Here is an 8,147-nt window from a genome sequence, read left to right on the forward strand (position 1 = left end):
TGTAATTTCTCAAATTTTCAAAGTAACACATGAAAAATGGATCGATATACAATCTTCTCTGAGAGAGTGGTTGATGGATAGATAGTTAACTGGTCGTTGGGGCTGTATTTCTTCTATTGTTGTTGAAAGAAGACAGAGATTAAATATGACGTTACCTTGTGGACAGCCGTCTATTTCTTCTATCAGGGTTTTATGGCCATGTCCAACAGGAGTGAGTTACCATGGGGCCTAGTTAGAGATGAACAGTTAACTATACTGTTGCCGTGGGGCCTAGTTAGAGATGAACAGTTAACTATACTGTTGCCGTGGGGCCTAGTTAGAGATGAACAGTTAACTATACTGTTGCCATGGGGCCTAGTTAGAGATGAACAGTTAACTATACTGTTGCCATGGGGACTAGTTACAGATGAACAGTTAACTATACTGTTGCCATGGGGCCTAGTTAGTGATGAACAGTTAACTATACTGTTGCCATGGGGCCTAGTTAGAGATGAACAGTTAACTATACTGTTGCCATGGGGCCTAGTTAGAGATGAACAGTTAACTATACTGTTACCATGGGGCCTAGTTAGAGATGAACAGTTAACTATACTGTTGCCATGGGGCCTAGTTAGAGATGAACAGTTAACTATACTGTTACCATGGGGCCTAGTTAGAGATGAACAGTTAACTATACTGTTGCCATGGGGCCTAGTTAGAGATGAACAGTTAACTATACTGTTGCCATGGGGCCTAGTTACAGATGAACAGTTAACTATACTGTTACCATGGGGCCTAGTTAGAGATGAACAGTTAACTATACTGTTACCGTGGGGCCTAGTTAGAGATGAACAGTTAACTATACTGTTGCCATGGGAACTAGTTACAGATGAACAGTTAACTATACTGTTGCCATGGGGCCTAGTTAGTGATGAACAGTTATCTATACTGTTGCCATGGGGCCTAGTTAGAGATGAACAGTTAACTATACTGTTGCCATGGGGCCTAGTTAGTGATGAACAGTTATCTATACTGTTGCCATGGGGCCTAGTTAGAGATGAACAGTTAACTATACTGTTACCATGGGGCCTAGTTAGTGATGAACAGTTAACTATACTGTTGCCATGGGGACTAGTTAGAGATGAACAGTTAACTATACTGTTACCATGGGGCCTAGTTAGTGATGAACAATTAACTATACTGTTGCCATGGGGCCTAGTTAGTGATGAACAGTTAACTATACTGTTGCCATGGGGCCTAGTTAGTGATGAACAGTTAACTATACTGTTGCCATGGGGCCTAGTTAGTGGTGGTTGCGTAAATTCTCCAGAATCTCTCCTGTAAACATTCTCAGTGCATAAATCTGACAGCGCCATCCAACCCTTATTCGTTTCAGCGCCATCCAACCCTTATTCGTTTCAGCGCCATCCAACCCTTATTCGTTTCAGCGCCATCCAACCCTTATTCGTTTCAGCGCCATCCAACCCTTATTCGTTTCAGCGCCATCCAACCCTTATTCGTTTCAGCGCCATCCAACCCTTATTCGTTTCAGCGCCATCCAACCCTTCTTCTCTTCAAACCTTTAGAAGCACAGTAGTAGCCGGGACCAAATATTGGTCAATTGGCCACTCCAACCTCTCTAGGAATGGAATACATAGTATACATATTAATTTTTAAGTATTTTTCTCACTTATGGTCATATCACGTTTTGTCTAGTGTTTATCAGTTTGCCACTGTATCAAATAATGTGTTAGACCTTCCAGAAATCAAGGTCTCAGATGATGCAGCGGGGTTAAGAAGAACGGGTTGTGTAATCTGTCCATTTAAAGTAGCATATGGTAACTTAGATGAAACAACTATCATACTAGTGTAGTTTTGTGCTTGTAGTTGGGTCAGGTTACCAGGGCAGATGTCTTGAAGTGACAAGGGTCAGTGGCTCACAAAAGTGCTCTGGGCCATGTTATTGCGAGCTCCGATGTTTTGTGTTCATACCTACTTGCCTACTTAATATATATATAATATAATTATATAATAGCCTACTTGTAGCCTCACAAAACCTGTGGCCTCACATAATTGTAGTAAAGTTTAACAGACTTCCCTTTAAAGGGAAACCATATGTATAGTTTCATTGATAATGTCTGTCCCCTGGATCCAATATCATCAACCATTGAGGTAGTCAATGGTGGTCAGGTTTCATTGTTAGACAGGTAATGAATAGAGAGTGGGCCTTATTATCATGGATGAATAGCAAGCTAAGATAAATGTCACACACATTTATTACTTGCTATTAACCACCGTTATCGGTTTTCACCATTGTCCATGGCCTGCACTACCTACCAGCCAGCTCTAGCCTGGACAATTATTGGCCAGTCTGCACAGCGCACAGCGCGCTATCGACCCAGAACATATCGGATTTTCTGCCGGAATCACTGAATCACTGGACCTTTAACACTGGATCATCGCAACTAGCTAGCTGCAACCGAATGGCTGTTGTTGTTGGCTAATCACCACTAATCACTACTTGTCCCAAAGCTAGCACCAGTTAGCCTTGAGCTAGCCTCGAGCCAGGACCATCTCCCGGCTATCTACCTCTCTGTCAACCGGACGGGACCTCCTAGTGTTGACACCGAGCCCCGCCGATCCATCATGACTGGCCTGCCGACGTAATCGCCTGATGTGGTTTCAACATGCTTCCCGTTGTGATGACCACGAAGATCCATCTGCTAGCCCCGGCCCGCTAGCACACGCAATCAACAGCCATGCCTCCTGCTCGCCTTTGCCGTAGCAGCCATGGAACTACTCCCAGACTCACCTATTGCTGTTCACTGGACCTTATTATCACTCAGCTACAGAGCTGATGCCTGCTGGACTGTTCTATTATACGGTACCCCATCCTGTTTATCTGTTTAGCCTCAGCCCAAACTTTCGTTGCCATTACCAGTTTGTTGTCTTAGCTCTCTCGAATAACACCTGTGATTGCTTTATGCCTCTCTCCCATGTCAATATGCCTTGCCTATTGCTGTTTCGGTTAGTTCTTAATATACAATTTCACTGTAGAGCCCCAAGTCCCGCTCAACCTGCCTCAGATAGCTCCTTTGTCCCACCCCCCCAAACACGCGGAGACCGGCTCAATCGGTGCCTCCAGTGATGCTATCTCTTTCATCTTTACCCAACGCTTAGGTTTACCTCCACTGTACTCATATCCTTCCATATCCTTGTCTGTACATAATGCCCTGAATCTTTTCTACGCCAGGAAATCTGCCCCCTTTATTCTATGTACCAAACGCACTAGAAGACCAGTTCTTAAAGCCTTTAGCCGTATCCTTATTCTACTCCTCCTCTGTTCCTCTGGTGATGTAGAGGTTAACCCAGGCCCTGTAGCCCCCAGTCTCACTCCTACTCCCCAGGCGCTATCTCTCTTGTAGCAACCCCTGTTACTAGCCTGTTCAACCTCTCTTTCGTATCATCTGAGATCCCCAGAGATTGGAAAGCTGCCGCGGTCATCCCCCTCTTCAAAGTGGGTGACACTTTAGATCCAAACTGTTACAGACCTATATTTACATTTGACATTTTAGTCATTTAGCAGACGCTCTTATCCAGAGCGACTTACAGTTAGTTAACAAACAGATCATCAACCATTTCGAATCCCACCGTACCTTCTCCGCTATGCAATCTGGTTTCTGAGCTGGTCATGGGTGCACCTCAGCCACGCTCAAGGTCCTAAACGATATTATAACCGCGATCGATAAAAGACAGTACTGTGCAGCTCTCTTCATCGACCTGGCCAAGGCTTTTGACTCTGTCAATCACCACATTCTTATTAGCAGACTAAATAGCCTTGGTTTCTCAAATGACTGCCTCGCCTGGTTCACCAACTACTTCTCAGATAGAGTTAAATGTGTCAAATCGGAGGGCCTGTTGTCTGGACCTCTGGCAGTCTCTATGGGGGTGCCACAGGGTTCAATTCTTGGGCCGACTCTATTCTCTGTGTATATCAATGATGTCGCTCTTGCTGCTGGTGACGCTCAGATCCACCTCTACGCAGACTACACCATTTTGTATACATCTGGCCCTTCATTGGACACTGTGTTAACAAACCTCCAAACGTATTTCAATGCCATACAACACTCCTTCTGTAGCCTCCAACTGCTCTTAAACGCTAGTAAAACTAAATGCATGCTCTTCAATGGAACGCTGCTTGCACCCGCCCGCCCGACTAGAATCACTACTCTCGGCGGGTCTGACTTAGAATATGTGGACAACTACAAATACCTAGGTGTCTGGTTAGACCATAAACTCTCCTTCCAGACTCACATTAAGCATCTCCAATCCAAAGTTAAATCTAGAATCGGCTTCCTATTTCGCAACAAAGCCTCCTTCACTCATGCTGCCAAACATGCCCTCGTAAAACTGACTATCCTACCGATCCTTGACTTCTGCGATGTCATTTACAAAATAGCCTCCAACACTCTACTCAGCAAATTGGATGTAGTCTATCACAGTGCCATCCGTTTTGTCACCAAAGCCCCATATACTACCCACCATTGTGACCTGTACGCTCTCGTTGGATGGCCCTCACTACATATTTGTTGCCAATCCCACTGGCTCCAGGTCATCTATAAATATCTGCTAGGCAAATCCCCGCCTTATCTTAGCTCATTGGTCACCATAGCAACACCCACCCGTAGTATGCGCTCCAGCAGGTATATCTCACTGGTCATCCCCAAAGCCAACACCTCCTTTGGCCGCCATTCCTTCCAGTTCTCTGCTGCCAATGACTGGAACGAACTGCAAAAATCTTATCTCCCTCACTAACTTTAAGCATCAGTTGTCAGAGCAGCTTACCGATCACTGCACCTGTACACAGCCCATCTGTAATTAGCCCACCCAACTACCTCATCCCCATATTGTTATTTATTTTGCTCATTTGCACCCCAGTCTCTCTATTTGCACATCATCTTCTGCACATCTATCACTCCAGTGTTAATACTAAATTGTAATTATTTTGCACTATGGCCTATTTATTGCCTTACCTCCATAACTTACTACATTTGCACACACTGTATATAGATTTTCTATTGTGTTATTGACTGTATGTTTTGTTTTTGTTTATTCCATATGTAACTCTGTGTTGTTGTTGTTTTTATCGCACTGCTTTGCTTTATCTTGGCCAGGTCGCAGTTGTAAATGAGAACTTGTTCTCAACTGGCTTCCCTGGTTAAATAAAGGTGAAATTTAAAAATAAATAAAAAACATCATCATCATGATTGCTCTTCAGGTGGATGAGTGCCCTCTCATGGTACGATGTATCCTGAAAACCATTGTTGATACTTTCTGTGACATTTCAGGTGGCCGCTAGTGGTTGTGCAATGCAAAACTGATATGAAACCTTAAAAACACATCTAAAATAATATGCCTAATCTGTAGGAGCCAAAATCATTGTCCTTATATACAATAACTCATTAGTGGACAAAGGGACGTTTTTAATGATTATAAACGTTATTATAGTATTATTACCGGTTGTTTTCACCTACCCTCACCAGCAGACAATTAGACCAAAACAAACACAGAAGGAACATCATTATTTTTCCTCTAGTCTACATCATAAACATGACACCTGAATCTTGTTGTTAATCTGTCAGTCTGACTAAATACGCGGACATGTTGTCTAGGACTACCGCACCGCACCTAAAATCGGGATATTGGTAACGTGAAGCCTCTATCTATTTACCGTGCTCCACCACTTTGAATAGTGATAGGGGCAGTGGCGGCTGGCCGATAGAGGGCGCTAGGGCGCCGCCCCCTTAAATAAAATTATTTTAAAAAATAAAATAAAAAATAAATAAAAATAATAATAATAATAATAAAAACATCAGTATGTCAATATTTGTGTGTTTGAAATATGGAATGCACACAGTAATATGTGTAAGATATGATAGAAAATCATATTCGCAACCTTTCCTCTGCCTGTCAAACGCCTCGTCAGCTCTGGGCGATACAGAAAGTGCCCCGGAGGAGGCGGGTCTACGTAGCAGTTAAGCCAATTGCTAATTTAAGATATGAATGTATGACATAAAATGTAGCTAATCAGCGATTTTAATTCGAATCCAAGGAGGGCGATTATTTTATCGCCCTCAAGCTCGCCCCTGATAAAATAAGGACCGGGCTCCAGTGGCGCCATTTTTACTAGACGACAATGGCGAGCGCAAAGCGTTACTCCTCCAAGACCCAACCCTAACTCGGTGAAATCTCTCCTCCAAGATCCGTTTGAGAGGAGAACTTTGTCAGAGAAAGTTCGGGTGAAAGAGCTGGGCCCAGATCAACCTGACCTCTCAATCAGACAGCAGGCTAGCGAGAAAGGGAAGCAGTATATGCGCGGCTTCTCCCGTAGCTGGTACACCAGGAAGGCTTGGCTAGCTGGGTGCACTGATGCTAATGCTTTATTTTACTTTCCGTGCTTGCTTTTTAAAACGACGGAGAACCTGTCAGAGAAGGTAAAGAAACATGAGAACACCAGGGCACACATGGACAACTCTGTAAAGCTAGCTGTATTAGGAAGGGTGAACATTGCTACGCAGCTGGATGACGGCCACAGGATTGCGGTGAGGAAACACAATGAGGAGGTGGATAAAAACAGGCACATTCTATCCAAAATTATCGATTGTGTGAAGTTCTGTGGGGCTTTTGAGTTGGCCTTGCGTGGGCACGAGGAGACTGACTCCTCGGACAACCCCGGCATTTTCCGGGGCTTAGTGGATTTTGTTGCCTCCTCGACAGTGTGCTGGAGGAGCACCTGAAGACAGCTACCGTTTTTAAGGGCACGTCAAAGACGATACAGAACGAGCTGTTGGACTGTATGCTGTCAGTGCTTAAGGATTACATCCTGGAGGAAGTAAAGAGTGCTGATTTTATCGCCATTCAAGCTGACGAGACGACTGACGTTTCCACCCACTGCCAGTTGGTGCTTGTGATACGCTACATCGATGCTAAAAGTAACGTCCAAGAGCGTTTTTCGAGTTCATTTTGATCGAGAACGCAACCGCCCGACACCATCGCTACAGCGCTGCTGGAGAGGCTCAGCACCATACTCTCACATGGACAAAAGGCCAAACTTATTGCCCAGGCTTACGACGGAGCAAGTGTGATGAGGGGAGCCACCGGCGGAGTGCAGCGTAAAATACTGGATGTGTACGAAAATGCGCACTACGTCCACTGCTATGCACATCAGCTGAACCTCATCATGCAGCAGGCTACTTCACGCATCCCCAGGATCGGCACTTTCTTTTCCGACCTTGCAGGATTTTCTGCTTTCTTCTCCAGGTCTCCCAAGCGAACCACCGTGCTTGACGAAGTGGTTGCGCATAGACTCCCAGAGCCTCTACAACACGGTGGAACTTCCACAGTCGCGCTGTAAACACTGTGTACGAGTACAGGGATGACCTCCTAACGTGTTTCCAGACCATCAGAGACTCTGGGAACTTTGATGCCCCGACTGTCAGAGAGGCGGGGGGCTTTGTGAGGATGCTCGAAGACGAGGCTTTCTGTTTTTCCTGGCACTGTTCCACAAGATCATGCCAAATGTGGACATGCTTTTCAGCCAGCTGCAGAAGAGGAACATCGACCCTGTCTTCATTAAAGCACTTGTCCAGAGGTTCACAGACAGCATGCTAACAATCAGGTAAATAACTATATTTACTATTGGCTGATAAAGATGTTGTTAGAAAGATGAATAGTTCACTTACAACAGTTTAAAAGCCTAAATGTGTCTGGTCATCAAAGTGAGTGATTATCATAGAGCCGTCACAATTATATTTGTTTTAGTATTTTAAAAGGAAAGAGAAGACACAATCAGACGTTGATAATAATGCAGGAAAGTACTACACAGTTTGTAATAATTATTCAGGTGTCCACCAGGTCAATTTCTAGAAGAGGCCTAGTTGTTATTGAAGATTAACTTTATTGCTAAGTGCACAGCAGAACAAAATGATGTTGCATCCCTCTCACAAATGTAATAGAAAAAGGCTTTAAAACGTAATAACATCAGTTAATTATGTACATCACAGGTTAAAAGCAGTTACTAGACATAGTTTGTGTGTATATACACACTATCTGTCTGTCTGTCTGTCTGTCTGTCTGTCTATATATATATATATATATATATATATATA

Source organism: Coregonus clupeaformis, chromosome 3 (assembly GCF_020615455.1).
Source record: "Coregonus clupeaformis isolate EN_2021a chromosome 3, ASM2061545v1, whole genome shotgun sequence".
Lineage (NCBI taxonomy): Eukaryota > Metazoa > Chordata > Actinopteri > Salmoniformes > Salmonidae > Coregonus > Coregonus clupeaformis.